This window comes from Thermobia domestica, chromosome 12 (assembly GCF_964235325.1).
Source record: "Thermobia domestica chromosome 12, izTheDome1.hap1.1, whole genome shotgun sequence".
NCBI classification, from domain to species: domain Eukaryota; kingdom Metazoa; phylum Arthropoda; class Insecta; order Zygentoma; family Lepismatidae; genus Thermobia; species Thermobia domestica.
This window is the reverse complement of record NC_137465.1, coordinates 168,498,715-168,526,428: the sequence shown is the minus strand read 5'-3', so window position 1 is coordinate 168,526,428 and position 27,714 is coordinate 168,498,715.

The following is a 27,714-nucleotide window of genomic DNA, read 5'->3' as shown; positions in this document are numbered from 1 at the left end:
GGGGTTGCATAACTGCAAAAGGAATAATTGTGGTGGATGAAATGCAGTTTAATAAAATCTTCAGTTTAATAACTCATGATTATAGCATGTGGGTTAAGAAAAGCTATTTGATATTTCGTGACTTTAAATGTATTAGTGGAATGGTGATGTTCAAGAAAATGAGAGCATTCCCCGAACCGAAAATACAGACATGATACTTTCCTATCACAAACCCATTTGACTACAGACTGGAAGTGGGACCCTTTACAGTACAACTGAACGTCCTTCCCCTGACTTACCACGCACCTTTTCTTTCCCATTCCCCGTAACGGACAGTTTGTGAGGAAGTGGAACGACAGCTGGCCAGTGAATTTCTGTTAATTGTGTCAGTGTACTAAATCTCTTCGTCTCTTGGTGTAAGATACAAAATCTAGACCACTCTGTGAATCAGAATGCGAACTCCTCACTACATGGATAGGCATGAGGTACCAGCTGTGAAACAAAGCGCCTGTACAGTGAGCGATTCCTGAGTCGAGAGTTACCGTCACACGTACTTTTATCAACCACGTACTTGATATTCGCTTTGGAGGAAGACAGGATTTGTTTACCACTTTGACTGTAACATAGAGTGACCTTGTACAGTAGACACAGACATTCGTATCTGGAGACATAAAACTATGCTCTCGAATGAGGAAATAGAGCTTAACTTTATAAAATACTCTGGATCGTTTCCAATATCTTGCTACGGCTGCCATCAATATGCTATTTTTATCCAACAAAACATATTATTTTATGTTGAAAGCAAGTTTTGATCAAACTATTGCGTAGTAGAAAGCTAGTTTTGTAAAAATACTTCGACTTTTGCGTACTACAGAAAATAGAAAAATTAGATTTTGTTCAAACAAACATCACCATGTAGCCGTCTTTATTAAGTAGGAAAATCGATTTTAAAAAGTGAATTTTGATTTTTCTGCAGAAAGCAAGTTTTTAAAAAATGGTCCGTATAAGCACTTTTATATAAATTACTGGTAAGGTCGAAACTAGAATATGCATCGGTGACTTGAAACAGCCTAACAAATACTTTCGTGAACAAACTTGAGATGGTGCAAAAATATTTTATTAGAATACTTTGTTTTAAGTTAGAACTTGACTAGTACTCTAGCACTTATAAATATTCGATAACATTCTTTAAATTGGTACGACTGGCAGACAGGAGAAAATGAGAAAATGACAGGAGAAAAAACAAAAAGATACTTGACAACCAACGTAATCTCGCATTATATGTTTAAAAATGTTGATTTTAAAGTTCCGACATATGATACAAGGGCAAAAAAATTATTGCAGCTATAACCAGAAATATTTTAATCTCTGAGATTTTAACAAACTTATGACTTTATGTTAGAATTTTTAATATAAATTAGTAGTTTTTATTTTTACTTTTAATTTTTGACATTTCGTTATTTTTAGTAATTAACACATACTACGCTGTCAGTGTTTTTATTATTAATAATTTAAGTTAAAGAAGTAACCATATTTATCACTTTTATTATATTATAGTGCTATAATAATGTAGAATAAGACAAGGTGTATTTTTGCTGTATTTTAGCTGTTCTCAGCACGTAAAAATAAAGTTTATTATTATTATTATTATTATTATTATTATTATTATTATTATTATTATTATTATTATTATTATTATTATTATTATTATTGTTATTATCTATTCTGCCTCTTGACAGGTTCTGGGACTAATGATGTATCAAATTCTTTCTTTCTTAGGTTCGGGCCAGGAAATGTTTCTTCCACGTTTCTTGTAACTCTCAGTATTTGAATATAATGAATGGAAGCAGTATTGCCATTTATCAATTTTCAAATTGTTAATGATGTTTTTTTTTTTTTTTTTTTTTTTTAACGAAAATGACTATTAGAAACCTCAGTGTTAGTTTATTCTAATGATTTAATTTACATCTATAATATATTTGCACACTCAAAAACTTAAAAAAATTGCGTGTTCTACAATTATCGTATACTCACCTATTCTTGCAAGGACATTATAGTAGCATATATAGTATTAAAGCGTAAATTATGGTATATCAGGATAAACCAGTGATGTCACCTGAAACACTGTAAAATACCTTCTCTAGAAGGCAAAAATCTCATTTAGCATCTGAATATCCCACGTTGTGCTACTACTACTACTACTACTACTACTACTACTACTACTACTAATAATAATAATAATAATAATAATATCCAAATGATACTTATGTATATCGTGTGTACCTTCTTTTCAATTGTGGGTGGATTATCAATAAAATTCGATCTTCCACGTTTTAATATAGATTGTGAATAACTGTTTTCCATAATCGACAACACGGGTATATTTCGTTATATTGTTAGAAATTCAGTAAGTTCATGGCATCTTTCTACCATCATCGTATTCTCAGTCAAATGATCCAAGAAAAATTTTATTCTCCACGCATATCGTGCGGAACCTTTGGAAATTGATTGTTTATCATTTGATACAAAATATTTTACATTTGTCTATCACTCGCTCATTGTTATGTTTCAATCATTCTTCAAATACCGGAGCACAAATTTCGTTTCTTGGTAGTTGATTTTTACAAATCATATTATCACTAATTCACTTCTCACTAGCATGCACTTTGCTGATAGCAAGAAAAGACTTCAATCTGAAAGTTGAAAACACAAACGCCCTTGTCTACTTCCTGCTCATAGTAAATTCTGTTGGTGTGGACTATACATATGTTGCCAATTTTCCCGAAAATTCTCTTCATTCTATTCTCAATAATTAATGTCAAAAAGTCCCACAAAAATTAATTTTTATCTTGAGTTGGCAATACTGCAATAAACTACCGTATTGTAACTAAGCCGATATTTGTTTTTATTTTTCAATTACAAGATCCTGTCTTTTACCTAGATCATTGTGATTAGTGCATTTGAAATAATGTAATTTGCATATTATATATTAAAATATTGCAGACTATTGAGAGAAATTAATTTGTTCTAGACAATCTACGTCATTTATAAACATAATGTCTTTACATGCCTTTGGATCAATAAAACGTTTAGAGGGAGAATAAAATATAAAAGGTATGTCTAGTCTAATTTCCATTTCGGATCAATAGTTTTCCCTTTAATGACAAATGCATAACAGTGGCATCTACTATCCTTGATTCAAGTATATTCATCTCATATTATTTTGTGCTATTCGTGAAATAAGTTTATTGTACATTATAATTTCCCAGACGTTAGTAATAGTCAAGAAATTCTACAATATTAGCGTGTCACGAAAAAAAAAAATCATCTCTAAATATTACTTATATATGTCGTTCGATCTTATTGAGTTAAATTAACAAGATCATGCAGGTAACTAAATCCACATGTAGAGACGCGGTGGCTCAGTGTTAAAGCGTTCACCTCTGGTACAAGAGGTCCATGGTTTGATTCTAGCTCACGCCAAGTGATCTTTGTAGTTGACATAATTGTATCTGTGTTTTTAGGGGTTGTTCCATTTCATTCCATTTTCTTCACTCTACCATTTCAATCATTTCTCATCATTACCTTCTCCTTTAGCCTACGTGGCATGACCCTAGGCCACGGCGCCGACTTTTCAAAGTTTATGAGGGTGCATATCAATAGCGGGACGTGTTATGTGTTTCCATGCGAGTCTTGATAACTTTTTGATTGATTACCTTTTAGTTCAAATCTTTAATGAACATGGCCATATAGGGATGTGCTGTCATAAAGTAAAATATACCGGTAATATAAGAATGAGTTAGGCTGCCGTAGTTCAGTTGGTAACACAGCTTACATAATATCCAAGAGAAATGGGTTCAAACCCGGATCCAAGGTTAAGTTATTGTAATGAATATTCTCAACATATGTGATCGTAACATTTACGTCATGCACAGTGATTGCAAGAGACAATGATATTATGCACATGTTACTAAGAGAAAATAAGCAAATAATTTTAATGGTATTGCACAGAGAAGTTGCAAGGATTTTTGTTGTGAATATAAACTATAAAGTGACTAACTTAAGTGTGTTGCTTGGTTCCCTTTGCACTAATATATTTGAAACAAACATGTTATTTTTTTTATTTTGTTAGAAATTTTAACATCCATCTCAATATTTTAATTGCATATTATTTTTTGATAATGACAAGTGAGAAATATTCATTTTTTTGTTTCTATCAACATCAAGATATTGGAGTAAGATTAATTATTTGTATGGGTGCTGGAGCGCCGGAGCCCACATAGTCGGCACCCTAGGTCGTAAAACTAAAAATATTACATTTTTAAATTCTCATGCGTAGTTTTAGAGAAAACCAAGGAAAATCTATTTTTATGTAAACCTAATAATTGATCCTGTACGATAATCACGATATGTAATAACATGGAATTGATTCTGAAATATTGTTTAACTATAATATTGCCCAAAAGTAAATCACGTATAAGTATCGATTTATATGTGCTTTAGCTTTGGGCAGCATGACAGGCATCTTTTTTTTTTAAAAAAAAAAAAAAAAAAAAAAAACGTGTTGCTTGAGGGTAAATTGTCATATAGGCCTATAGAAAGGAATAATTTCCCCAGAAAATTGAAATTTTACGGAGTTAAGAACTGTCATTCGTTGACAATCGAATGAACTTTTATTCTGCTGTAATAGATTGATTGATATATTTATGCAGTGTACAATGAAACTGAAATTTAACGAAATCTTTTAGTTGATTGTCTAATGATTATTTCCTTTAGGCTAAGGAAGACGGACGGATGATTAAGACAAGTGAATGATGATGGTAGCAGTCGTTCTTTCAGAAAGAAATGTTCCGGGGAGGGGCACATATAGTATTCCGGGAGGCACTACTGGTACCATTTTATTTATTATTGTATTATAGACGTATTATTTTGGTCTCGTCCGGGGGGACACTCTCAGAGCTCCGGGGGGACACTCTCAGTGCCCCCCAAAATGGTGTCTGGAAGAATCACTGGATGGTAGAATTGATGGAACGAGAATGTATGGAGGGAATGGGAATACCTGAGAAAGTCCACGAACACCATGTTATCCCTTAAAAGCTTACTTGGCCAGGGATCGAACTAAGAACCACACACACTCCACCACTGAGCCAAAGATGCATCGTACTGTATAATGAATGATTTCTCTTAACAGTGCACACATTTCCTAACAATTACGTACAAATTACGTACTTGTAAGTGTATAACTGTTGCAGCGAGTATAAGTGATATCATTCAACTACATATGACATTTCTGTCTGTCTGTTCTGTGGTAACCTTCGTAAAAATTTGCTCGATTTTACTTCTGTATTGTTATGTGGGTGTACTTTCTTTCAGACGCCTCAAACAGAACTATTGCTTGGAGTTGAAATTTTTCATGAACAAGAAGTTTAAAGAAAGGATATTTGCACCAGTACTAGGAAGTTTTGCTAATTTTAGTATAATTTCTTTCGCAAAAGTATTCTGTTTTACTGTAATATGATGTATATTTTGTTTCTTGACAGTTATCATACTTACTTATATTCAAAGTCAGTTGGGAAGAATTGTCCATGAATTCATCTCCAAGATATAAAGAAAATGTAAAAGATCTGCAGTTTTAACAACTCATAGCAAGTATTTCCTTTAAGAGTTTCGAATTATCCGTATCGTTTACAGTTCAATAAATCTCGATTGAAACTGCAGGCTTGTGATCATAGGGTAGCCAGCGAATCCTCATCCTCCTGCAACCACCTTCAGCTCTCCAGGAAATTCAATTCTCGGTTGGTATATCTGATATATATATATATATATATATATATATATATATATATATATATATATATATATATATATATATATATATATATATACATATAGATATAGATATAGATATAGATATAGATATAGATATAGATATAGATATAGATATATATGATAAACTCAAGGTAGCCCTTCAAAAAACTGGTCTCCACCGCTCCATTCTTTCCTAATGTTCTGGTTACGGGACGGGGCTCTGAAAGGATTAGTTTATCCTCTGGATGACTATACCAATTTCTATTTAACACAGTAGGGGGCGCGGTGGCTCACAGATAAAACTAATTTTCAGTGGTAGAGCGTTCACCTCCGGTGCCTGGGGTCCCTGGTTCGATCCCAGTTGGCGTCGTGTGGATTTTGTGGTGGACAAACACTGCCCGTGGGTTTTCTCGTTTACTCTCACTTTCTTCATCCCACCATTTCATTTCACCCGTCTCCTTTAGCCTAACCGGCATAATCGTGGGACGTACAACATAAAGATTTCATTTCATTTTTTCTATTTAACACAATACTCGCGGCAGTCGACATCACGATTGGCATGAATCAGTGAGATTACACCAAGCTGTTGACAGATATCCGGTTTCAGAAAAAAAAAATGATTTCAGCAAGTGCACATTGCTATATATTGAGATAAGATTCCCGTCCAAGAACTACAACGGGTCGGCAGGATAAATCTTTCGCATCACTCTCTCAAGGTCAAACGTAAATTTATCTGTCGCACAAAATCGTGATATCATACATAGTGAAAGCTAAAGAAAGATCTCGTACATTTAGCACTTTTTTTGACTTCATCAGTTACGTCAGTTTATGCCTCTAAATTCAACCTATAAACTACGACTTACTGATTTGTTGTGATTAAGTGTTGAGTGGGACATAAGTCGTCATATCGGAGCGAAACGCTTTGAATAGTCTCAAAAATATTATATAATGCATGATATAACCTTCGATCCTAAGCCCGAGTCAGACTCAGGTTGACTTATTCCAAAACGCCCAAGCCCGTGTCCAACTTGTTCTTTACGTAATAGCCCCTATGTAAATTATTATGGGTTCCGGTCGGTTGTCGACCGTGTTAAATACTTTCTGAGACTCAGTTCTTAAAGAAATAGTATTAACCTAACATCCAGCGAAGACTAAACGAACTTTTGCATCTTGATTGTTGTTATGAACTTTCTTCGTTTGACTGCAACACGCTCGATAATATAGTGGAATATTTTGTTTAGAAAACTATTTAATTTTACACAAGTTGTCTTGTTTGAAGCAAGTAAAATGAATACAGAAGAAATATCGAAGATTTTAGAAGAGTGCAGTTTAGATCACGTTCGGAAGATGAAATCAACAATTCAGATTTAGATCCTGCACAGAAAAATTCGTTCTCCGGACAGCGATATATTGTACAAATATACGGTATTCTCTTGCTCACTATAGAAATCAGTACGGAGCATATGTTATCCGTATACTACATAGGTACTGCCCTTAGATGTTACATCATGCCGTTTGACATCTAACAGTTTTCCGTATATCACATGCATATACTTATGTTGCCTTCGTCAGCTATATGTTATATACGTCCATTTGTATGTGAGATACTGACCGCTTACATTGTGTCATACAGAAAGTACGTATAGATGGAACACTTATACAGAAAGTATTTTAAAACATGCGTTTTCAGTTATACATCTGCTGTACGTTAAGTCCAAAAACTATAGGAATTACGCATGTAACCTATCTTTTTAAGTACGCCACCTACAATTATTTTCTCAGTGTGATTTCGAAATCTAAAAAGCAGGTGAGAACATGAGCAGTTCCGTGCTATTGAAAATAAGCGCCCAGGGAGGGAGTATACGACGGCAGCCTCCTCCCCGTATATATTAGTTAAGCCGACAGACCAGCCGCAAAGCGCCACCATAGTTGGCAGGAAACGAGAAAATTTTCAAAAATAAACACTGCTTTTCCTTGATTTTGAGCACTTTTTATTACTTTTTTCTTCCATCTTATATATATATATATATATATATATATATATATATATATATATATATATATCGGGTGTTGCAAAATAAGTGTTACAACTCTTGGGGGTGACACCTGCCACTGAGACAAGAAAAAAAGTTCTGTTGAACTTTCGGCTATCGGATATAGTTTCGGATCTACAAGGTGCCGAAAGCGTGGGAAAATGACTTTCGGACGCCAATAGTTCGGAAACTATCCAACGTAAAGAGGGCGGGTAAAAAATTCACTGAAGAAGTCATACCTGCTGTATTGAATTTTGCATGTTTCACAATCCTACCATGCACGTGCAAGGGATTCCCCAAAGGAACGTAGTGAGTCCCGGATAATCTGCTAAATGAAAATTGCTCTAAATGGATATGAATTGATAGGGTTTCTACTAGGTAACAATAATTCGTTTGTATTAAGTCAATATCTGGAACAAATACAAAATGGCGGACACCTTCATGCCCGTTTTGTGTGGGGCTGCATAATCGCCAGATACGGATGCTGGCCAACAGTGATGTTCTGTCTGGAGTGTCGATAGAGCACAACAGATGAAGCAGGTTGATACACATATGTGGAAACACTTAACGAAAAATGCCCAGAAACGCACTCATCCTCAATAAACATGAGTTCAAAGCGTCGGAAATGTAAGGAATAGCACCAAAAACATGAAAGCCATTGCCAATTCACCAATAATATTCCATCAATACGATGCAATATGATGTGCACGGTTGCATAGCAATAAGGATGCAACGACTGAGGCCAAGTTGAAATTGTGCAAGTGGACTCATAAAGAAACTGGGTAAACTAAAGGAATGTCACTAGTGGGATCGCATGATTGATATTGAAATGTGGCCAATGTGTGTATTGATATCGACATGTAGCTAATGGACAAATGTCAACATGTCTCACTACTGCTGGGACACAGTCCCACGTGCGAAAAAATAGGAAAATAACTACTCGGGTCTTGAGTCTGAGGCCGTGGGATCCCAGTAGGATTGAAAACTGCGACTACGCGAGCGAAATCGATCGCTCTAGCCTTAGGGCTCGAGGGAGCCTCACTTTCTCTGTATTCATTTCTTTATGGAGTACCCACTTTGTTTGGCAAGCGCTCTTGTACAGGCTCCCGACATGCTTGTGTGTTTCATTCTGTTACTCCTACTGCACAGTTGTAAACAATCAGAGCTTTAAGACGTTTCTTCCTATTTCTCATGTCGTTTTATTTTCCATATGTATGATGTTCCAGCTGTAGTGTTACATGTGCCAAATTGGTTCATTTTCGTACGGTCCACCACAAAGTTCGCTTGGCGAGAGATGGGATTGAACCCAGGACCCCAAGCACCAGAGGTGACCGCTCTGCCACTGAGCCACCACGTGAGACGGTGTCCCGGCAGTAGTGGGACATGTTGATATTTTGTCTATTAGCTACATGTTGATATCAACACACACATTGGGCACATTTCAATATCGATCATGTGATACCTCTAATGGCACTCCTTTAGTTTACCCAGTTTCTTTGTGAGTCCCCTTGCACAATTTCAACTTGGCCTCAATTGCTACATCCTTACTGGTATGCAACCGTGCACATCATATTGCATCGTATTGATGGAATATTATTGGTGAATTGGCAATGGCTTTCATATTTTTGATGCTATTCCTTACATTTCCGACGCTTTGAACTCATGTTTATTGAGGATGAGAGCATTTCTGGGCATTTTCCGTTAAGTGTTTCCACATATTTGTATCAACCTGCTTCATCTGTTGTGCTCTATCGACACTCCAGATGTCTTTCTAGATCATTTGAGTGCAAATTTGCTACACTTAATACTCAGAACGTCACTGTTGGCCAGCATCCGTATCTGGCGATTATGCAACCTCACACAAAACGGGCATGAAGGTGTCCGCCATTTTGTATTTGTTCCAGATATCGACTTAATACAAACAAATTATTGTTACCTAGTAGAAACCCTATCAATTCATATCCATTTAGAGCAATTTTCAATTGGCAGATTATCCGGGACTCCCTACGTTCCTTTGGGGAGTCCCTTGCGCGTGCATGGTAGGATTGTGAAACATGCAAAATTCAATACAGCAGGCATGACTTCTTCAGTGAATTTTTTACCCGCCCTCTTTACATTGGATAGTTTCCGAATTATTGGCGTCCGAAAGTCATTTTCCCACACTTTCGGCACCTTGTAGATCCAAAACTATATCAGATAGCCGAAAGTTCAACAGAACTTTTTTTCTTGTCTCAGTGGCAGGAGTCACCTCCCAAGAGTTGTAACACTTATTTTGCAACACTCGATATATATATATATATATATATATATATATATATATATATATATATATATATATATATATATATATATATATCTGTATGTATCCTTTTTCCTTATGAATCCTCACAATAACGAACTCAGCGGTCAGTTCCCGCAGATTTTCCGCTCCTTATTACACACCATTCTCACTGTTCGCACTTCATACGCAGAGGGAGTATTATTTTTCTATTGTCAATTTTTTTCATCTGTTCAAAATGTACTTATTTCAAACAGCAGTGTTTTAACTACCTCTTCTTACATCACCAAATTATATATTCACAATAAAATCTATAGTCCAAAAATGTTTTTAGTGCGTCTATTATTATATAGCAATGTGCTATATTTTTTTTAAAAGCCTACAAACCCCAAGATATTGGAATAAACAAGGTCAGATTAGTCAGGATCAAAAGTGTTAATGTTTGTATCATACTAAAGTAAACGGATAAATATTTCTGTTTTTGTAGCTTTCCTGTTCTGAGGTCAGCACAAACCGAAGACAAGTTTTATCATGGCAAATATATCGAATTGAAGTTCTCGATGGATCTCATTTAACCCAAAATCCTCGAGACTCGCTGCAGAATGTTAGACCTAGTTCATACGATTGCCTATGAGTCGACGCGAGACGGGAAATAAAGCCTTGCTTGTTACTTCTCGTAAATTTGGCAGAAGTCTCGTATGGTCTCGATTATCGAAAAATTCTTTCTTGTCCCGTTTCGATTACGGAAAATTCTTTCTCTTATTGTCTTGAAAATTTTGTCGGGTTATTTGGTTAATTTATGATAACATTTATTCTATGATTTTTGTTCTTAATTCCATGTAAAGTTATCAGAATCCTTCTGTGTCACAAGAGATTCAAGAAGATTTTGATACTACAACATTTAAACCATATTTATCATTGGAGTAAATTGTGTAATGACTTGCAGATCTCTAAACGTTAATAAATGCTCTTTTAATATGTTCGTACAATTACTTTAATAATTTGTAGCTTTTATGCTATGCTGTGAACACCAACAAAGTATTTAAATAAGTCTTGAGAGAACTTGTGTTGCCCAAGACACTCGTAAAATTTCTCGCCTTGTCTTAAATTGAAAAAGATGGGATACGGATAAAATCTCGCGGCCGAAACATCGCCGCCCAAAATCTCGCCGGCCAAAACCTCGCAGGACAAAATCTCGCCGGGCCAAAACCTCGCGTGGCCAAAACCTCGCCGCCCAAAACCTCGTGTGGCCAAAACCTCTCCGTCCAAAACCTCGCGGGAGAAAATCTCGCCGGGCCAAAACCTCGCCGCCCAAAACCTCGCGGGACAAAATCTCGCCGGGCCAAAACCTCGCCACCCTAAATCTCGCCGGGCCAAAACCTCGCCGCGAATGAAACTTTTCTTTAAAATTTACCCAATGTGTTTCTTAATATGCAATTCCACATTACAAATAATAATAATAATAATAATAATAATAATAATAATAATAATAATAATAATAATAATAATAATAATAAGAAGAAGAAGAAGAAGAAGAAGAAGATACAAAACATCGTGTGCGTGAGCTTTCTCGGGTTATTCCCGTTTCCTCCCACTTTTTTATTCGATCATTTCCTTCATCCTGGTCATCTACGTCTCCTTTAACCTAGAGGACATAATCAAGGGACGTCGTAAAAAATCATATATTATTTCATACTTTTATAAATATTACTAGATTTTTGTTAAAATTTTAAGTTTTTGGATGTTCCAAAGTTCACGAAACTAACCTCGTTAGTTGTCATTACTTTCCTTATGCAGACTTTCTTTCCCTATAACCAGCTTAAAAACATCCTGTCGCCCTACCTTCACATTGTAATCCTCTAATACAGAAATAGAATTTTCATATGGTATCGCGGGACTTGGTCAAACACCCGTGATACTTCTTCTGAAACAGCGTCTTTTATACCGTCATCCTTATCTGTTGGAACATTTACATTTTGGTCAGGCGAGATTTTGGGTATGGCGATATTTGGGGGCGCGAGGTTTTGGCCCGGCGAGATTTTGGCCCGCGAGGTTTTGGCCAGGCGAGGTTTTGGCCCCGCGAGATTTTGGCCCGCGACGTTTTGGGCGGCGAGGGTTTGGGCAGGCGGGGTTTTGGCCCGGCGAGATTTTGTCCCGCGAGGTTTTGGCCAGGCGAGGTTTCGGCCTGGCGAGATTTTGGGCCGCGGGGTTTTGGGAGGCGAGATTTTGGCCAGGCGAGGTTTCGGTCCGCGAGGTTGTCGCCGCGAGGTTTTGTACCCAAACCGAAAAAGATATTTCTCGGCTTTCGTCTCGTTTCCGAGAAGACAATTGAGAAGGACCAGAAATTTATCGTCTTGTGGACAATACTAGTTCTCTATAAACAATAATTTGTAAATATAAAGAGATTAAAATTTCTCATTTGATCATCGTGGATCCAACATGAATAGCAGAGAAACAATGGTGTATTATTTTAATTAGGGAGTTTCATGAAATTTTACATCCTTGAAACCGGAGATAACAATTTCGCAGAGCATTTGCTCAGACTGGTGCGGACTGAGAAGCTTCTTCGGGACTAAACGGTTAGCGTACGCGCTTTTGGCGTGGGGGACTCAGGTTCGATTCCCGGCGGGAGCTCATGTGGTTCGGATTCCATGCTAATCAGTAGGTCCACGTCTCATGTAGCCTCGCTGCTGAAAAGGACGCTAAACTCAAAATTCAACTCAACTCGTGCGAACTCAGGTTATTCGCAATAACGCTTGCGCTCACTACTCTTAATGACACTCAAACTATCTAAGAGCTGCACTTGCAAGAGCTCAGACTCGCTACATATCTACGATGAGGCTCGCTTAGCTCGATCGTTTTTACTTACCTTATTGCGCTCGCACTTGTTAAGAGTTTCAACCTTATTCTCCTGAATGGAGTTCGTACTCGTTCTTGCTCACGCTGAATATCTTCATTCGGGCTGGCTATCGACTTGGTCGCACTCAGTTATTAAGCTTGGGCTCGATTGAGCTGAAGATCTCAGAACTTTGGACATTTATGTTTCAACGTAATAAATCCAATATTGGAAAAGTTTGAGGTTTGACGGTTTACGTTATATTTGAAATATTTGCTGCTACCGTATCAATTTTTAAGAATTAATTTACTGTTACCCAATTTTACTGTTAGTAGATCTAACAGTGTTATAATTCAACCATCCCAATTTTACTGTTAGTAGATCTAACAGTGTTATAATTCAACCATCCCAATTTTACTGTTAGTAGATCTAACAGTGTTATAATTCAACCATCCCAATTTTACTGTTAGTAGATCTAACAGTGTTATAATTCAACCATCCCAATTTTACTGTTAGTAGATCTAACAGTAAAATTGGGATGGTTGAATTATAACACTTTTGGCTTTAATATAACCTCTATCAACGCACTTGATTCCTAACTTTTGACCTTTTACATCCAGTCCAAAATTAACGGTGATCCATCAAAGTATTTCTTGAGATTTCTTGTCTTTCAGACGGATAGACAAACATGGGCAGATGGTGAAAATATATAAACGACTTTTGGTAAATTAATTCTTAAAAATTGATTCTTTAATTGTACTGTTAGAGGAAAAACGGTACTAGATGGCGAGAAGCGGTTTCCTGCAATCGAACTATTAAAGACTGATTCACACATAGAGTGTGGAGACATGATGTCCCTCTACTGCTTTCTACAGCATTTCCCAAAGTAGATTGCAAGGAGAATCAAATTCGTGCCGCTTCGAGTACTCCGAGAAAAGCCAAAGATTCGCGGAAGTGGGTGATTTCTCTTCAAGATGGCCTGTCGGGGCACGGCAGAGGTACGGCACATCATGTGTGAATTAAAAAATAACCCAATGGATTTTCAATGCAAAGTCAAAAGAAACTGTGGACCACGGCACGGATGTAGCACGTCATGAGAATTACACAGTATATGTGAACTGACTTTAAGCGTCCGAAGAATATATTCCATTTGTACTCTAATATATCTACTAAGCCGGACGTATAAACAATTACTATCACTTATGGTTCCAATATTAATTTTTAAAATATCACATCATATAAACCAGGCCCGTAGCCAGTCTAAAAATTTTCGGGGGTCAGTTGAAGTAAGGGGACCCGATCCAACCACATTATGTTTATTTGCAAGCCTACCGTGAAAATTTTAAGGGAGCCTGTAAAAATTTAGGGGACCCTGGTTCTCGTGTATACGGGCCTGATATAAACCAAACTCCTTTTCATAATGCACACGTGACATTGCTATTTGATTTACTTTGAACAGAAATGAATAAAACACGCGTAATAAAACATAAAAAAATACAATTCATGAACATTAATTTTAGGCTGAACTCATGAAATTCTTACTCTTGGCTTTTAGTTCTACCGTCTTCAGTGATGTTTTGAGACCCAACCTTACGTACTTTTTAGAAAGCTTATATTTTCCTTGAAAACGAGTCAGCGTATTGAAGCAAATTAAAAGGCGTAATTTCTTGACCAACTAATAGAGGGCAGACGAGGAAGAATAACATCTAAAGAAAGTCATCTTCATTTGTTATTCAGAACGAACGTTAAAAAGCTGAACACAGTCAGACGCCTCATTACTATTAACGATATTTTCCTTCTTCTTTTGTGTGATCTTACGTAAAGCAAACGCAAAAAAGGCCTTTCCTTTTATTATTATTATTATTATTATTTCATTCATTATAACGAAAATTAATCAACCTAGACGTCTGGCATATATTCAATGAAGCAACGAGTTGAATTTACCCTGCTTGACTAAGAGTTGTGTATTTAGTAAAGGAGACAGAATGGTTTCCTTAATTTGTGCAGAACAAAGTTGAAATCTTTAGCTCATTTTACTTCATTTATACGTATTCGTTTTCATTCTTATTGAATAATAACACTAATTAACCAACTAGCTCTATGGCCTTTGGGACCTGGAGGTTCAATGCCATGTTCACAAAAGCTCTCTACTGACTTCTATCCTCAGCCAACTGGATCTAGTTTCTACTTTGTATTCCTATTTCTTCGAGATCCATTTTAATATTGTCCTCCCATCTGCGCCTAGGTTTTCCTAATGGTCGTTTTGCGATTGGTCTTCCAGTCAAGACTTTGAAAGCGTTTCTACTTTCTTCCATTCTAGCTACATGACCTGCTCACCTAAGCCTCCTAGACTTGACGACCCTAACAATGTTTGGTAAACCGTATAAATTATGTAGTTCATCGTTATGCGGTTTCCGCCATTCACCATTTCCGTTTCTCTTGGATCTGAATATTCGTCTCAGGATCTTGTTCTCAAATACTTTGTGTCTATGTTTTCCCTTCCGTGTAAGCGACCATGTGTCGCAACCATACAGAGCAACAGGCAAAATTATAGTTTTATATATATTTTAAGCTTCAAATTCTTAGACAGAATTCGCGACAACAAAAGATTTTGAACTGAATAATAGCACTAATTCCCTGCTTTTAGTCGACATTTAATTTCTTCTTGAATATGGTTTCCGTCTGTTAATATTGATCCTAGTTGTTTGAAAGTATCCACTATTCGATATTTTAACGCATCCATAATTTACCGTATTACGATCCAGACGAACTTTCATGTATTTAGTTTTCTCTCCGTTTACTTCTAAACCTATGTCCCTGCAAGCGTTTAATAAGACCTCTGCATTTCTTTCTATTGTTCTCCTATCATACCCTATTAAATTTACATCATCAACATATGCAATAACCAGAGGTGCCGTTTAGGGGGGAGGAGGGGGCAATTGCCTCACTTCAGTATATACACTTTAATCGATTGTCTATTAATATGCTAGTACAAAACGTAAAAGTCTTAAAGGACACTCTTGGCCATAACCTGGTGAACACCATTGAACTCGAGGCGCTGCTTGCTATCTTTGGTTTCCCTTATAGCGTATTCCAGAACAAAGTTGAATAATAATGGAGACAATGCACCTCCTTGTTTCAGGCCATTCTCGGTGTGATAGCTCGTGGACAAAAATTTTCCTACCCGGACTTTACTTTGGAATTCATTTAAATATATCTTAATTAATCTAAATAGCTTTCTCGGTATACCAATTCTGTAAGAATGTTGTACAATGGTTCTCTCCTAACCGAATCGTAGCCTTTCTCAAATTAAGAAATAGCTTATGCACCGGGCTATCGAATTTCCACTTCTTTTCGAGTAATTGTCGATTGATAAATATCTTGCCGATGTTGATCGATTTCGTCTAAATCCGCAATGATAACTCCAATAATTTTATCTGCTTATGGGGTCAATCTTGCTAATAGAATGTTTGAGAGGATTTTATAGAACGTTTACAGAAGAGAAATGCCTCATGTCGGTTATCTTGTGAATTGGAACAATGATTGATTCTTTCCACTCTTGTGGCAATTCTTCCTTGTTCCAGATAAGGAGAATGAATTTGTGTATCTTGTAACACAATTTTTCGCCTCCAGCTAAAATTAACTCAGCCGGAATTTTGTCTACACCCGAAGATTTGTGTTTCTTTTATTTCTTTATAGCGATTTCTACTTCTACTCGGTTGGGTTCTGGAATATACTGTTCTGCGGTGTGTTTTCCCTTTCTCCACGCACGTTAACTTTTTGGCTGTTTGTTGAGTAATTCGCCAAAGAAATCTTTCCATCTATTTAAGATGCTATCTGTATCAGTTAGAATTGTTCCCTCAGCTTTCTTAAATTCGTTGATCCCCTTATACATGTCCCGAATGTTTTTAGTTTTACTATTAATTTCAAGTTCCTTAATTTTAGCTTTCAAAAAATCGCTTTTTCTGTTCTAAAAGTTTTGGAAGTTTCACGCCTGATGTCTACGAAATCTTGTGTTGTTATTTCATTCGGATTTTGTAGCTAACGTAATTTTGCCTCTTTTCTCTTCTCCGCTAGTTGAATGCATTCCTGGTCGAACCAAGGTTTGTTCCTACGTATTTAAGTGTGTCCTGATTTTTCTCTTGCTGAAATTTTAACGGTATCTCTAATTTCGGTCCAAGTACCCTCAACACTAGTGCACTCCGGATCTTCTAAAAGCAAGAATCTCTTCGAAATTTCAATTTGATATTCCTCTCTTACCTGGCTCTCTTCTAATTTCTTTAAATTAAATCTCTCCGTTTTCAGACATTGACTATTTCCTTTATTCAAAGATAATCTGTCTCTTATTTTCGCTGCTACAAGGTAGTGATCAGTGTCACAATCAGCTCCTTCTAAACGACCTAACATCAATTATGCTAGATTTTCTTCTATCTACTAAAACTTGATCGAATTGATTATGTGCTTTTTCCGTCTGGTGAGGTCCAAGTATATTTAAGAACATCGCGATGCGGAAATTTTATACTCTTCATGATAAGGTTTTCGGATATTGCGAAGTTCACTAGTCTAACACAGTTCACATTATTTTCCTTATGCAGACTTTCGTTCCCTATAATCGTTTTGAAAATATACGCTCGTCCTACCTTTGCATTGAAATCCCCTAATAGAATTTTCATATGGTATCGCGGGAGTTGGTCAAATTTCGTTCCACATATTCGTAAAAATTGTCTTTTATATCGTCATCCTTATCTTCTGTTGGTGCATGTAATTTAAAACAGTAATATCACACCAACGCAGCCATATTTGTTTCTTAGCGCATTAATTTCTGTGGATATGATCCTAACTCGCGCCAAGTGGGCTTTGTGGTGAACAAACACCGTGTTCATGGATTTTCTCGTGGTTCTTCCGTTTCCTTCTACTTTATTCGTTCCACCATTGGATTCATTTTTCCCCATCACCATTCATTATTCACCATATCGTGGAACGTAAAATTGAAAGATTTCATTTTCTTCATTTCTGCAGAGAAGTATATTTTCTTTAAAATAATCTTTACTTTTAATTTCATAATTTTATTGATTTCTTTTGTTAGTTTAAACTTTGGTGCAAAGTTTCGTGGAAACTCTTATCTAAAAATGATTTCGTAATATATTATTTTAAAGGGCAAAGTTTGCTGTACGTATTATTGCAGTTGTTTTGTTTGTTTGGTCTTTGTTTGTTTAAGGCTGTCTAAATAATGACGGAAAGATTGCAAATTACATAAATTTTATTGTATATGATCAAATTGGGAAGTAACCTGAAGAAACCGTTCACAAAACCAACCTAGCATTTGGCTAAGGGACAATCAGTAAACGTACAGCTCAGCATTGGTTCCAAATTCTCGTGAAGAAGATGAGGAGGGTCATCAAAAACTTTGTGCGATTCTGGGTGAGAAATTGAGGCAAACCGGAATTGTTCATTTCGTCTTCACGAGAATACCAGATATCTGTCTTACAAATGACTGCACAAAAATTCAACGACCTGGTATATAATACTAAACTCTTTTTCAACCGGGTTACTCATTAGCTCTTTCCAGTAGCGTAGCGTGATATTCCTAAATGGGGATGCCAAAGTTAGTAACTTGTCTGATATAATACAATACAATGCAATACATGTTCAATGTGTATTCTCCTTAACAAGTGAAAAGATTCACTATGCAGCAAATGTTGTTTCGATGACTCATGTTTTATAGCTTTCTTCATGAAATTACCCAAATTGGAAATACCGTTTGAACACCACTCCGACTCCTTTGCCCCAAACATAATTCAGACGAAACATAACATTTTATTCCCTACGGAACACCCAGAAAGCCAAGAAAATCTATCATCATACCACGAAGACTGAAATATTCGCGACTGATTGCTAGTTGTCGTTTTTTATGGAAAGCTTTGGGGTAGGTCGTATCCCTTTCAGAGAGCAGCGCTGCTCGTAAGTCAACCGAGATATGGTAGTTTTTAACAAAAAAATCAATTAAATTTGTGTCTGGAACTGTTATCGTAGTCATCATTTGCTAAAAGTTAGTAAGTTACTATACCTTGTTGCAGCCGAACACTTTCCACAGCTTTGTCTCTTAGTTATAAATGCAATTTTCTTCATACTACAGTAAAACAATAAAACAAATATTCATTTCAAATCACAACGCAAAATAAACTTTATATCGCCAATTTTTCTTAACCACCAACGATCAATGTTGCTAATCAAAAGCATAAATCTAGTACAGAACGCAAGTATATAGCCAGGGAGAGGTGAGCCAATAATTTATCACAAGAAAGGATTGTAAAGCCATGTTCATTAAACAACTTGCAGAAGTTTTATATTTAGCACGCCATAATTTGCAACCATCCTATACGATTACACAACACAAATAGAAGATTAACAGGCTGAGTCTGCTTATTAAGGCCTGTAACCAGCCATTAAAGTTTAAGAGAGAGACACAAATATGCTATAAATATACCACATTGACTTGATCCCTAGTCTTTCGTTGCAATCGCTGCTATCGGCTGAAGGAATTCCACTCGCTTTCTTTCGCTTAGCAACAGCTGAACCCTTATTGGCTCAACGCGTGGGTGTGTGAGGGTGTGAGCTTTAATTCGCATTTTTGCCACGGCTCAAGACACTTTGGCAGCACAATAGGGGGTCCAATCGTCACAATTCTGGATCTCTTTTATCAATAACTAGTCTTAATAATTAGGAGGCCAAAACATTTAGGGGGCTAGGCTTCCCTAATTGCACGCCTGGTGGGGCATACAGAAGCAAATACGTAGATTACGTTAGATGCCAACAAGCAATTGTCTCAGCTCCTTTTCTGCCACTAGCATTGTGACGAGAAAAACCGGCTCCAGTTTTGTATGAATATTGTTTTCAGTGCAATTCCCTTTATTTCTCTCTCGTGGGTAGCTTCTTTCTCCGCATACTATACTTCAATGTCGCTTTTTTTTTTAATGTCACCCCTAGAAATTTATCATCTTGGGTCCGGACCTCAGGTGCCCGTTCGTGAATATGGGCCTGAGTGTATATATTATTTGAAGATACAAATAGAAAGCACTTAAAGCAACTCTGGAGGGCTATTTCTGTGTATCTACTTCATTGTCAGATATCCAGATACGAAAGAGGCCAAGTAAACTTTGTGAAGGGCGGAGGGTGGCCTACTAGATCGGTGACCGTGATTCTACACAATGCATTATAGTTATGCTTGTGTATGTGAGTCCTCTCAAAGAATATCTGGCTACACCCTGGGACATGATATGTATTTGCGATGTAGATTATTAGTTTGCCTTTAATTACGATTACAATTACGATGCATTTAATTACGACTAAAGCATATTTTTTTTATACTATGACTTACATAAGCGACATGCTTCATAATGGTGTTGAGCTGACCATTTTTGTTTTGTTCTATTTCCTTGACAGCGCTCGTACGTTCTACACAGAAACCACAGCTTAGTTCAAAATATATAGAGTTGGCAGTACTTGAGCATACGCCAGCTTATATCTAAAGCAAATGTTGGGTTGCAAAGGGATGTCGAGGAGTAGTTGGGCATGCGCATTCGACAGAAAGCAGACGAAAACCCCGATGCTTGCAGTTGGCCTGGATGACCGAGGAACATAGCATACAACAAGAGGAAAGACAGAAAATGTGCATCTGAGTGATGTGCATAGTAGTTGAGACTGCATATATGTCCTAAATGTGTTGCCAACCCCTAAAATAAAATTATCTGTTTTTGTACTATTTTATTAAAATTTTACTAATTTTATCCTATTTTATGGTACAAATTATGGTGATTTTATACAATTTATGGTGTTTTTATGATAATATTATACTGTTTTTGGTGATTTTTATCATATTTTTGCCATATTTATAGTGATTTTCAGTGTTGCCATACAACAAAAAATTATTGTAAAATATTTTTGATAATATACTTTGATATCTAAGTTGGTAACCCTTGATGGAAACACACAAATGGTTGAGAATACAAAGTTAACTTTCTAAGCCTCTAAAGAAACTTGTTCCTTCCCTTGTTTGTCCTTCCCTCAAGCAGTGAAGAGCAGGTGAATGAACTTGAAGAAACTACCTGGAAAGGAGGAAGGAGACACAGGTGCATGAAAGAATGCTAGGAATTCCTTTGTTCACGGAGTAGATAATTCTCGTAAAGGTAGTTCTTTGTTATGCAAATTAGGGTAAGTCTTGGCAATAGGTCTTTTGTTAAGAGGAATGTTGTTTATCCTTGAGGGTTTACGTACGCAGGTGGGAACAATGGATGCCGCAGATGTGTGTATATGTAATAAATTAGGGTCAATGACATGCCGGCTTCCTTTATCCTTTGTGACAGAGAAGTAGTTGGAGTGCGTACGTGACTGAGTGCATGTACACAGAAGGAATTGTTTAGGGAGCGCAGCTGTATGTTAATTTTTTATTCAGGACAGGAATGTCGTTGGAAGGACTACGTGACTGGATGCACGTACGCAAGGGTTGAATGTTTTGATAGACGAAATTTTTGATAATAGGATGGAAAGGTAAAATATTTAAATCATTGTAGGTTGTGTGGGATTGCCTCTTAACTGGTAGTTGAAAGAACAAAGTGTCCTTGTTGTGTTGTAGTATTGGTTATTGATATTTTTATTGATAGGTAGATAAAATATTTATATTATGTCTAGAGACCATAATGATAGAATAGAGGATGAAAATCTAATCAAATATGTTAATTTGTATTAATTTATGTTGAAATTTGCATGAATTATAAGCAGTTTTTGGTTCTTAGGAGATAGGAGAATATAGCCTGGTAAGAGGTAGTTCTTTCTGTTCTAACTTGTTTGAGCTTTGAGGCAGGAGGTGGAGCTTGTTAACTTGTATAGAAAGACTCCAAAAAATGAAAAACCAGACTTGGAGAATGGATTTACAACTTTTTATTCCAACCCAAAACTTGTAGAAACCAATAATAAAAGAAAAGAGGAGGGACTAGGCAAGAACGAAGAACGAATGATAATTTGATTCCCATTGCTTGAAGGAGGTCCTTTGCAGCTTAAAGATCCCTTTTCAATTGGCCTGTCCCCTGTCAACCAGCTTGTTTTATGATTCTGCCACTTGAGGATAAGGAAGATCGTCCCTTCTTTACCTGAGTTTATTTTTATTGCAGGGTGCAATAAACCTACTACCTGCCTTTAGGTTTATGAGGGGTACAATAAAATCTTTACCTGACCAGAGTCTTCTTTCCTTCTTTGCAACCAAACAAGATTTCTTTAAAATATTTTTGCATAAATTAGATTAATGAATTAATTATTCATGAATATTAATTAGTTGGTAATGAAAGGGTTAGAAAGAATGACTTTTTGTATTTAGCGTTTATTTAGCGCTATATTATGATATGTATCGTATAGATTAGTATATATTGTACACACATACCCAGATATTGCGGGAGGAAACGGAGACAACTCTAAGAAAATTATCTTATGCATTTATATGGTCTTTTCACTGAATGATATGGGGTTTTATCGATCTTTTATTGATGTTTGGGTGTACGAAACACAGCTGAATCACAAATTATGTATGTAAATAATACTTTTTGGTAATGGTCGTATGTATACGTGTTTTGCCTGATATGTGGACAGGAATATATGTGCATGCATATTATGTTTTGTACCCATGTAAGTGTTTCATAGTCACCTTTAACGTAATGTAGGGTTGCATAACTTCTTTTTTGGTGACATGCTTGGTGAATGCAAACACCTGAAGTGTTTGTATTGTATTAATATTGGTTTGTGTTGTAGCCTTATATATTATGACTCTTTATGCATGTAACTTTTCTTCAACGTAATGTAGGGTTCTTTGGGGCATGCTAGCTGAAGGCAGACACCTGAAGTGTTTGTATTGTATTAATATTGATTTGTATTGTAGACTTATATATAGTGACTCTTTATGCATGTGCATTATCTTCAATGTAATGTTGGGTTCCTATTGGTATAACGGTGGACGCATAGCTTCTACCTTATCGATTGTACTGTAGACATATATTTTGCCTTATTATACATGTAACCTTGCCTTGACTGAATTGTTAGGACCTCTTATGATGATTCTAATGATGGCTTGCATAACCTTATCCTTTGTTTGTTTTGTATGGTTATATATTGTGGTGCTTGACGTATGTAACTGATTTAACCATGTCTTAAATGTATTGTTGAGATATATATTGGGACTTATACGTATGTAAGTGCTTGCTAGACATATTCTAGTTGTATTTTAACCACATATACGATTTTTAATTTGCAAATAATTTATTTGTACATTCTTGTAGAAGACATTATGACGTCATCAGGGTTTGCAGTACATAATGATTTATTGTATGCTGTCACATAAATAACCTTATATGAACCATATGTATTCTTTTCCTTTATCTTATATAGAATACCATATTTATTTATAAGATATCAATATTTTGTATAAAGGTTTGAACGTCACATAAAGTATTATTAAACCATGTAAAACTGATCGGTAATTACTTGATATGACACAGTATATGTATTCTTCCTTTATCTTATACAGAATACACATACTTCTTAATATGATACCTATTATTGGGTGTATAAAATAAAACATGAATTTGAAAATTGTGTTATTTGTTTATTAGCATTAATTCTTGTTCTACACTGGTAGGCTATGTTATTGATTAGAGATATTATTTACATATATTTAGGTGTTTGATATATTTATAAGTATTCAATATAATAAATAATTATGTATTTGCAATATTGATATTTTGAATTGTATATTTCAGTATTTACAATATTGATATTTTAATTGTATATTTCCAATATTGATGTTTTCATTTATATATTTGAATATTTACAACGTACTATTTACATATTTACATATTTACAATATACTATTTACATATTTACATTATTTACAATATACTATTTACATATTTATAATATTTACAATATTTACATACTTACATTATTTACAATAACAATATACTATTTACATATTCACACATATACACGTAGGGAAGTGTCAATTGACGAGTGGTGTGAAAATATTTATGAAATTTGTCTCTGTTCAATAATATCACGACTATGTCGTTATATTAGGACACATTTAACATAACATATATACAAATATTTATCGAATACTCATAACAATAATACCAATCATTCGACACACATATTACTTTGATACCCGTACGGCAATGTTCTAAAGTCGGTCATAGTGTGAGGATCAAGTCGGCGTCTTTTATTTTCAACTTTTTGATGTGTCTTGCTTTCAGGCCTGGACACAATGACAAACCCCGGCTTTCGAACAATCCTCCCTGGATTGTTTAACTGTTTATTGTCAACTTTATCGCGAATTAGATTATAAAAATGATCAAAATTAATTTCCTGGCGCGTACGATGATTTAAAGTTATACCCCTAATTTTAAATACATAATCTACATTGTCCGTACCAACCTCTTTTAAACGGTACGCATAATTCTTTGGCCCTATTCCTATAAATGCATTAATTTCCCACCCTTCAGGAACTTCGTTAGTTAGTTCACCCAAGTAGGAACCCAAAGAAAGCGGAGGTTTTTCATTACGTGGCTGTACAAACATAATACTATCGGTGTCGCAGTACAACACACGGTCAGGCCCTACTGTTGTTAATAATTCATAAAGTTTTAGACGCGCCCATGAGGTGATAAACGCAGCAAGGACAACATTTGAGAACTTCCATGGTTTGTTTTTGTTCTCAATGTTTTTATACGTTACAATGAGATGCCGCTCTCCAATAGGTAATACAGTTTGCACCTCATATTGTGGTGCCCATAGATAAGTCAAAAATTTTTCCGGAGTATCGACAATTACAGATTGCGATAAATCCGTTCGCTGTCCCCATTTTCCATATAGTGAATTGAGGAATATTTTAGAAATATACCTCAATCCCGGGTTTTTCCTTATATTATTATAATTTAATTTAATGCCTTCATGGGTATAATACTCATCGATGTATTTCTTTTTGTCTTCTTCGGTTTTGCAAGAAGCAGGAAATCCCGAAGATTCCTGCTTCATTTGAAGAAAGGAATTCACATAGTCTTCAAACAGACCATTTGAATTATCCTCCTCGCTGCCAACCAGGTTAAATTCCCAGATTTCAATTACTTGCAGAATTTTGTATCCGAGCTGTAAAGCTAGGTGGAGTTCAGGGGTACAGTATGTGCCCGTTAAGGTTCGCTCGGAATCGCTATGCACGCAATTGTCAATACTTTTTTCTATACACGTACGGCACAACCCAAATAAAAGATGACCATTACATGCATATGGTAACACCGGAAAATACAAATCATTAGGGGGTAAAACAGTGCATTTTACTAACCCATGAATACTTTCCACGTCTGGAAAGTCTGGCCCCTTGTATATTTTTGGCTTACCTACAGGCAATGGTTTACGTGCCATCACCCAAGGGTATAACGATGTTACATCATAATATGCCACGGTTTCCTCCCTGGTACACTTGTACAAAGCATTAAAGCATTCTGTACGACCACCATGGAAACTATCTTTTGGTATTAGATGATCAACAAGATCCTTACAGTGAGTTTGAATAAACTCCTGCATGGACTTATCAGTTTTCACCCAATGATCCCATTCGCATTCCCACATTTGAACAACATTAAGATTTAATTTTTTCAGGAATGCTATTTTCGTGGTGGTTCTTTCATATCGGTCTTGTAAGGATATACCTTGCTTAGAGATGGAATCCAAAGACACGTGTCGAAGTGTAGGATAGCAGGTCAAGCACCCGTGGAAAAAACACCCATGAAATTCGAAAACTGTATTCGTTCGAGGTTCAAACCCATCGACCTTATACCTCCCAAATCGTTTTTCCAAGCCATTCCCTGAATGTTGGATTTTATTACCCCTGGTACGTTCTAAATACCGTAACCAGTACATTGCCTTAAGGCTTTGTTGGTCACGATGGTCGAACCCATAGGGTGGAATAATTGGAATAATTTCTTTAGGCAAATATAAGGTACGATAGGTCAGTATGGCCAAACTAGCAATAGTAGGCGCGACGATAAAACATTGAATGCCATTTGTTTTTTCCTCAATTAAGTTTGAAAATTTAATTACAGCTTCTGCTAAAATTTTGACATCATTTCGACAATACTCCACCATCTCCTTTTGGAGATCATACTCCTCGCCGCTAACAGCACGTTCTTGGTGCCAGGCGATTAGTTGTTGCCTTTCTTCCGTGTTTCTCGAGTCAGGATCAAAATATTCAAGAGCGGGAACCGGACCTACATAATTTTGATTTTCCAAAGTGTTAAATAGATATGGGAAATCTCCCTTTTTCAAATTTCCAGATAGACCTAAAGTTGTAGGGAGTTTTGATAATTTTACTCCCATATACAAATACGTGTCACGGAAGTAAATCTTTTGTCCTAAACGCATTTCAACAATTTTTTGCCCTGACATTATTACTTCAGGTGTATGATGATGGCTCGTTATCAAAGTTTTAGCACAGAACTGCATATCATAATTACTCCCATTATGGGAAAGTACAATGATTTTTTTAAACATTGGTCGAGTTATTATTACATGATTGACAAATCCATCAATGTCTTGGAAATCAAACGAACGGATACCATTTTTATCTCCGCATACAATGCAAGGATCATCCAGCTTTGCGTCCTTACACTTGTAACAGGCATGAATACAATTTACGAAATTCACGTAATGTTCTTGTTCTCCCTGTTCATTTTTAGGAAGTAACATTGTTTCTACATCAAAGATGATGTATAAAAAGGCCTCTACATGTTGCAAAGTAGCAGCCTGAACAAAACAAATGTGGTCATCGTTCACATACGTATAACACGTTTTACAATAACGTTCACCGCATTCGTGATCAGACTTACGACCGCGCATGTCAACCATATCACCACATTGGACACAAATTTTCTTCGTTTCGCATAAAGTCTTTCCGCGAGCAATCACCGTTTTATGATTGGCAAAACATTCTTCTGAAGAAAACAGTCTGCGACAATCACTACATTCGCGTTTAATATCATTATTAGTATTAGAAACATCGTGATACTTCTCACACATCCTACATTTAAAGTTACACTTATGATCTTCTGTATGATAATATCCTTCCAAACAATACTGACAATACCCATTTTTGTTCAATAGAGTTCTAATGTTTGTAATTAATTCATAATGTCCTTCAGTATACAAAATGAAAATTTTCTTTGATGCATGTATTCCAGGATAAATTACAGTGTAGTTTCGAGTCGATCGGTTCTTTTCGTAAATAACAATTTGGTAATGAGCCATTAGCTTATTTTGGAACTTTTTTGCATCATCAATAGTACATCCATCACGGATTTCAATGTCAACTTTAGCATTGACACACAAATCCTTTGCCTGATTTAACAATCGTTTAGGATGATTTTTTAACTTGTAAACTTGGATATGACGATGATCAGCCCTAGCCATCCCAAGGACAATGCTCTTGGGAAGACAATACACATCCTTTTCCATTGGGATAGTACGCTGTTCCAGGTGTGTTACAAGACTGGTATATTTTGCTGAACCCATAGATCGACCCCTACCTTTACGTGAATCAACAATATGAATTTTGAAAGTTACTTTGTCCCCAAATAAATAATTTTCATTACTATTTAAAACATTTTCAATACTCTGAAACAAAACCTCGTGACTTAATTGCGACTTTTGACGCCACGATATGTATATTGGCTTCTTGATCGTGGAAG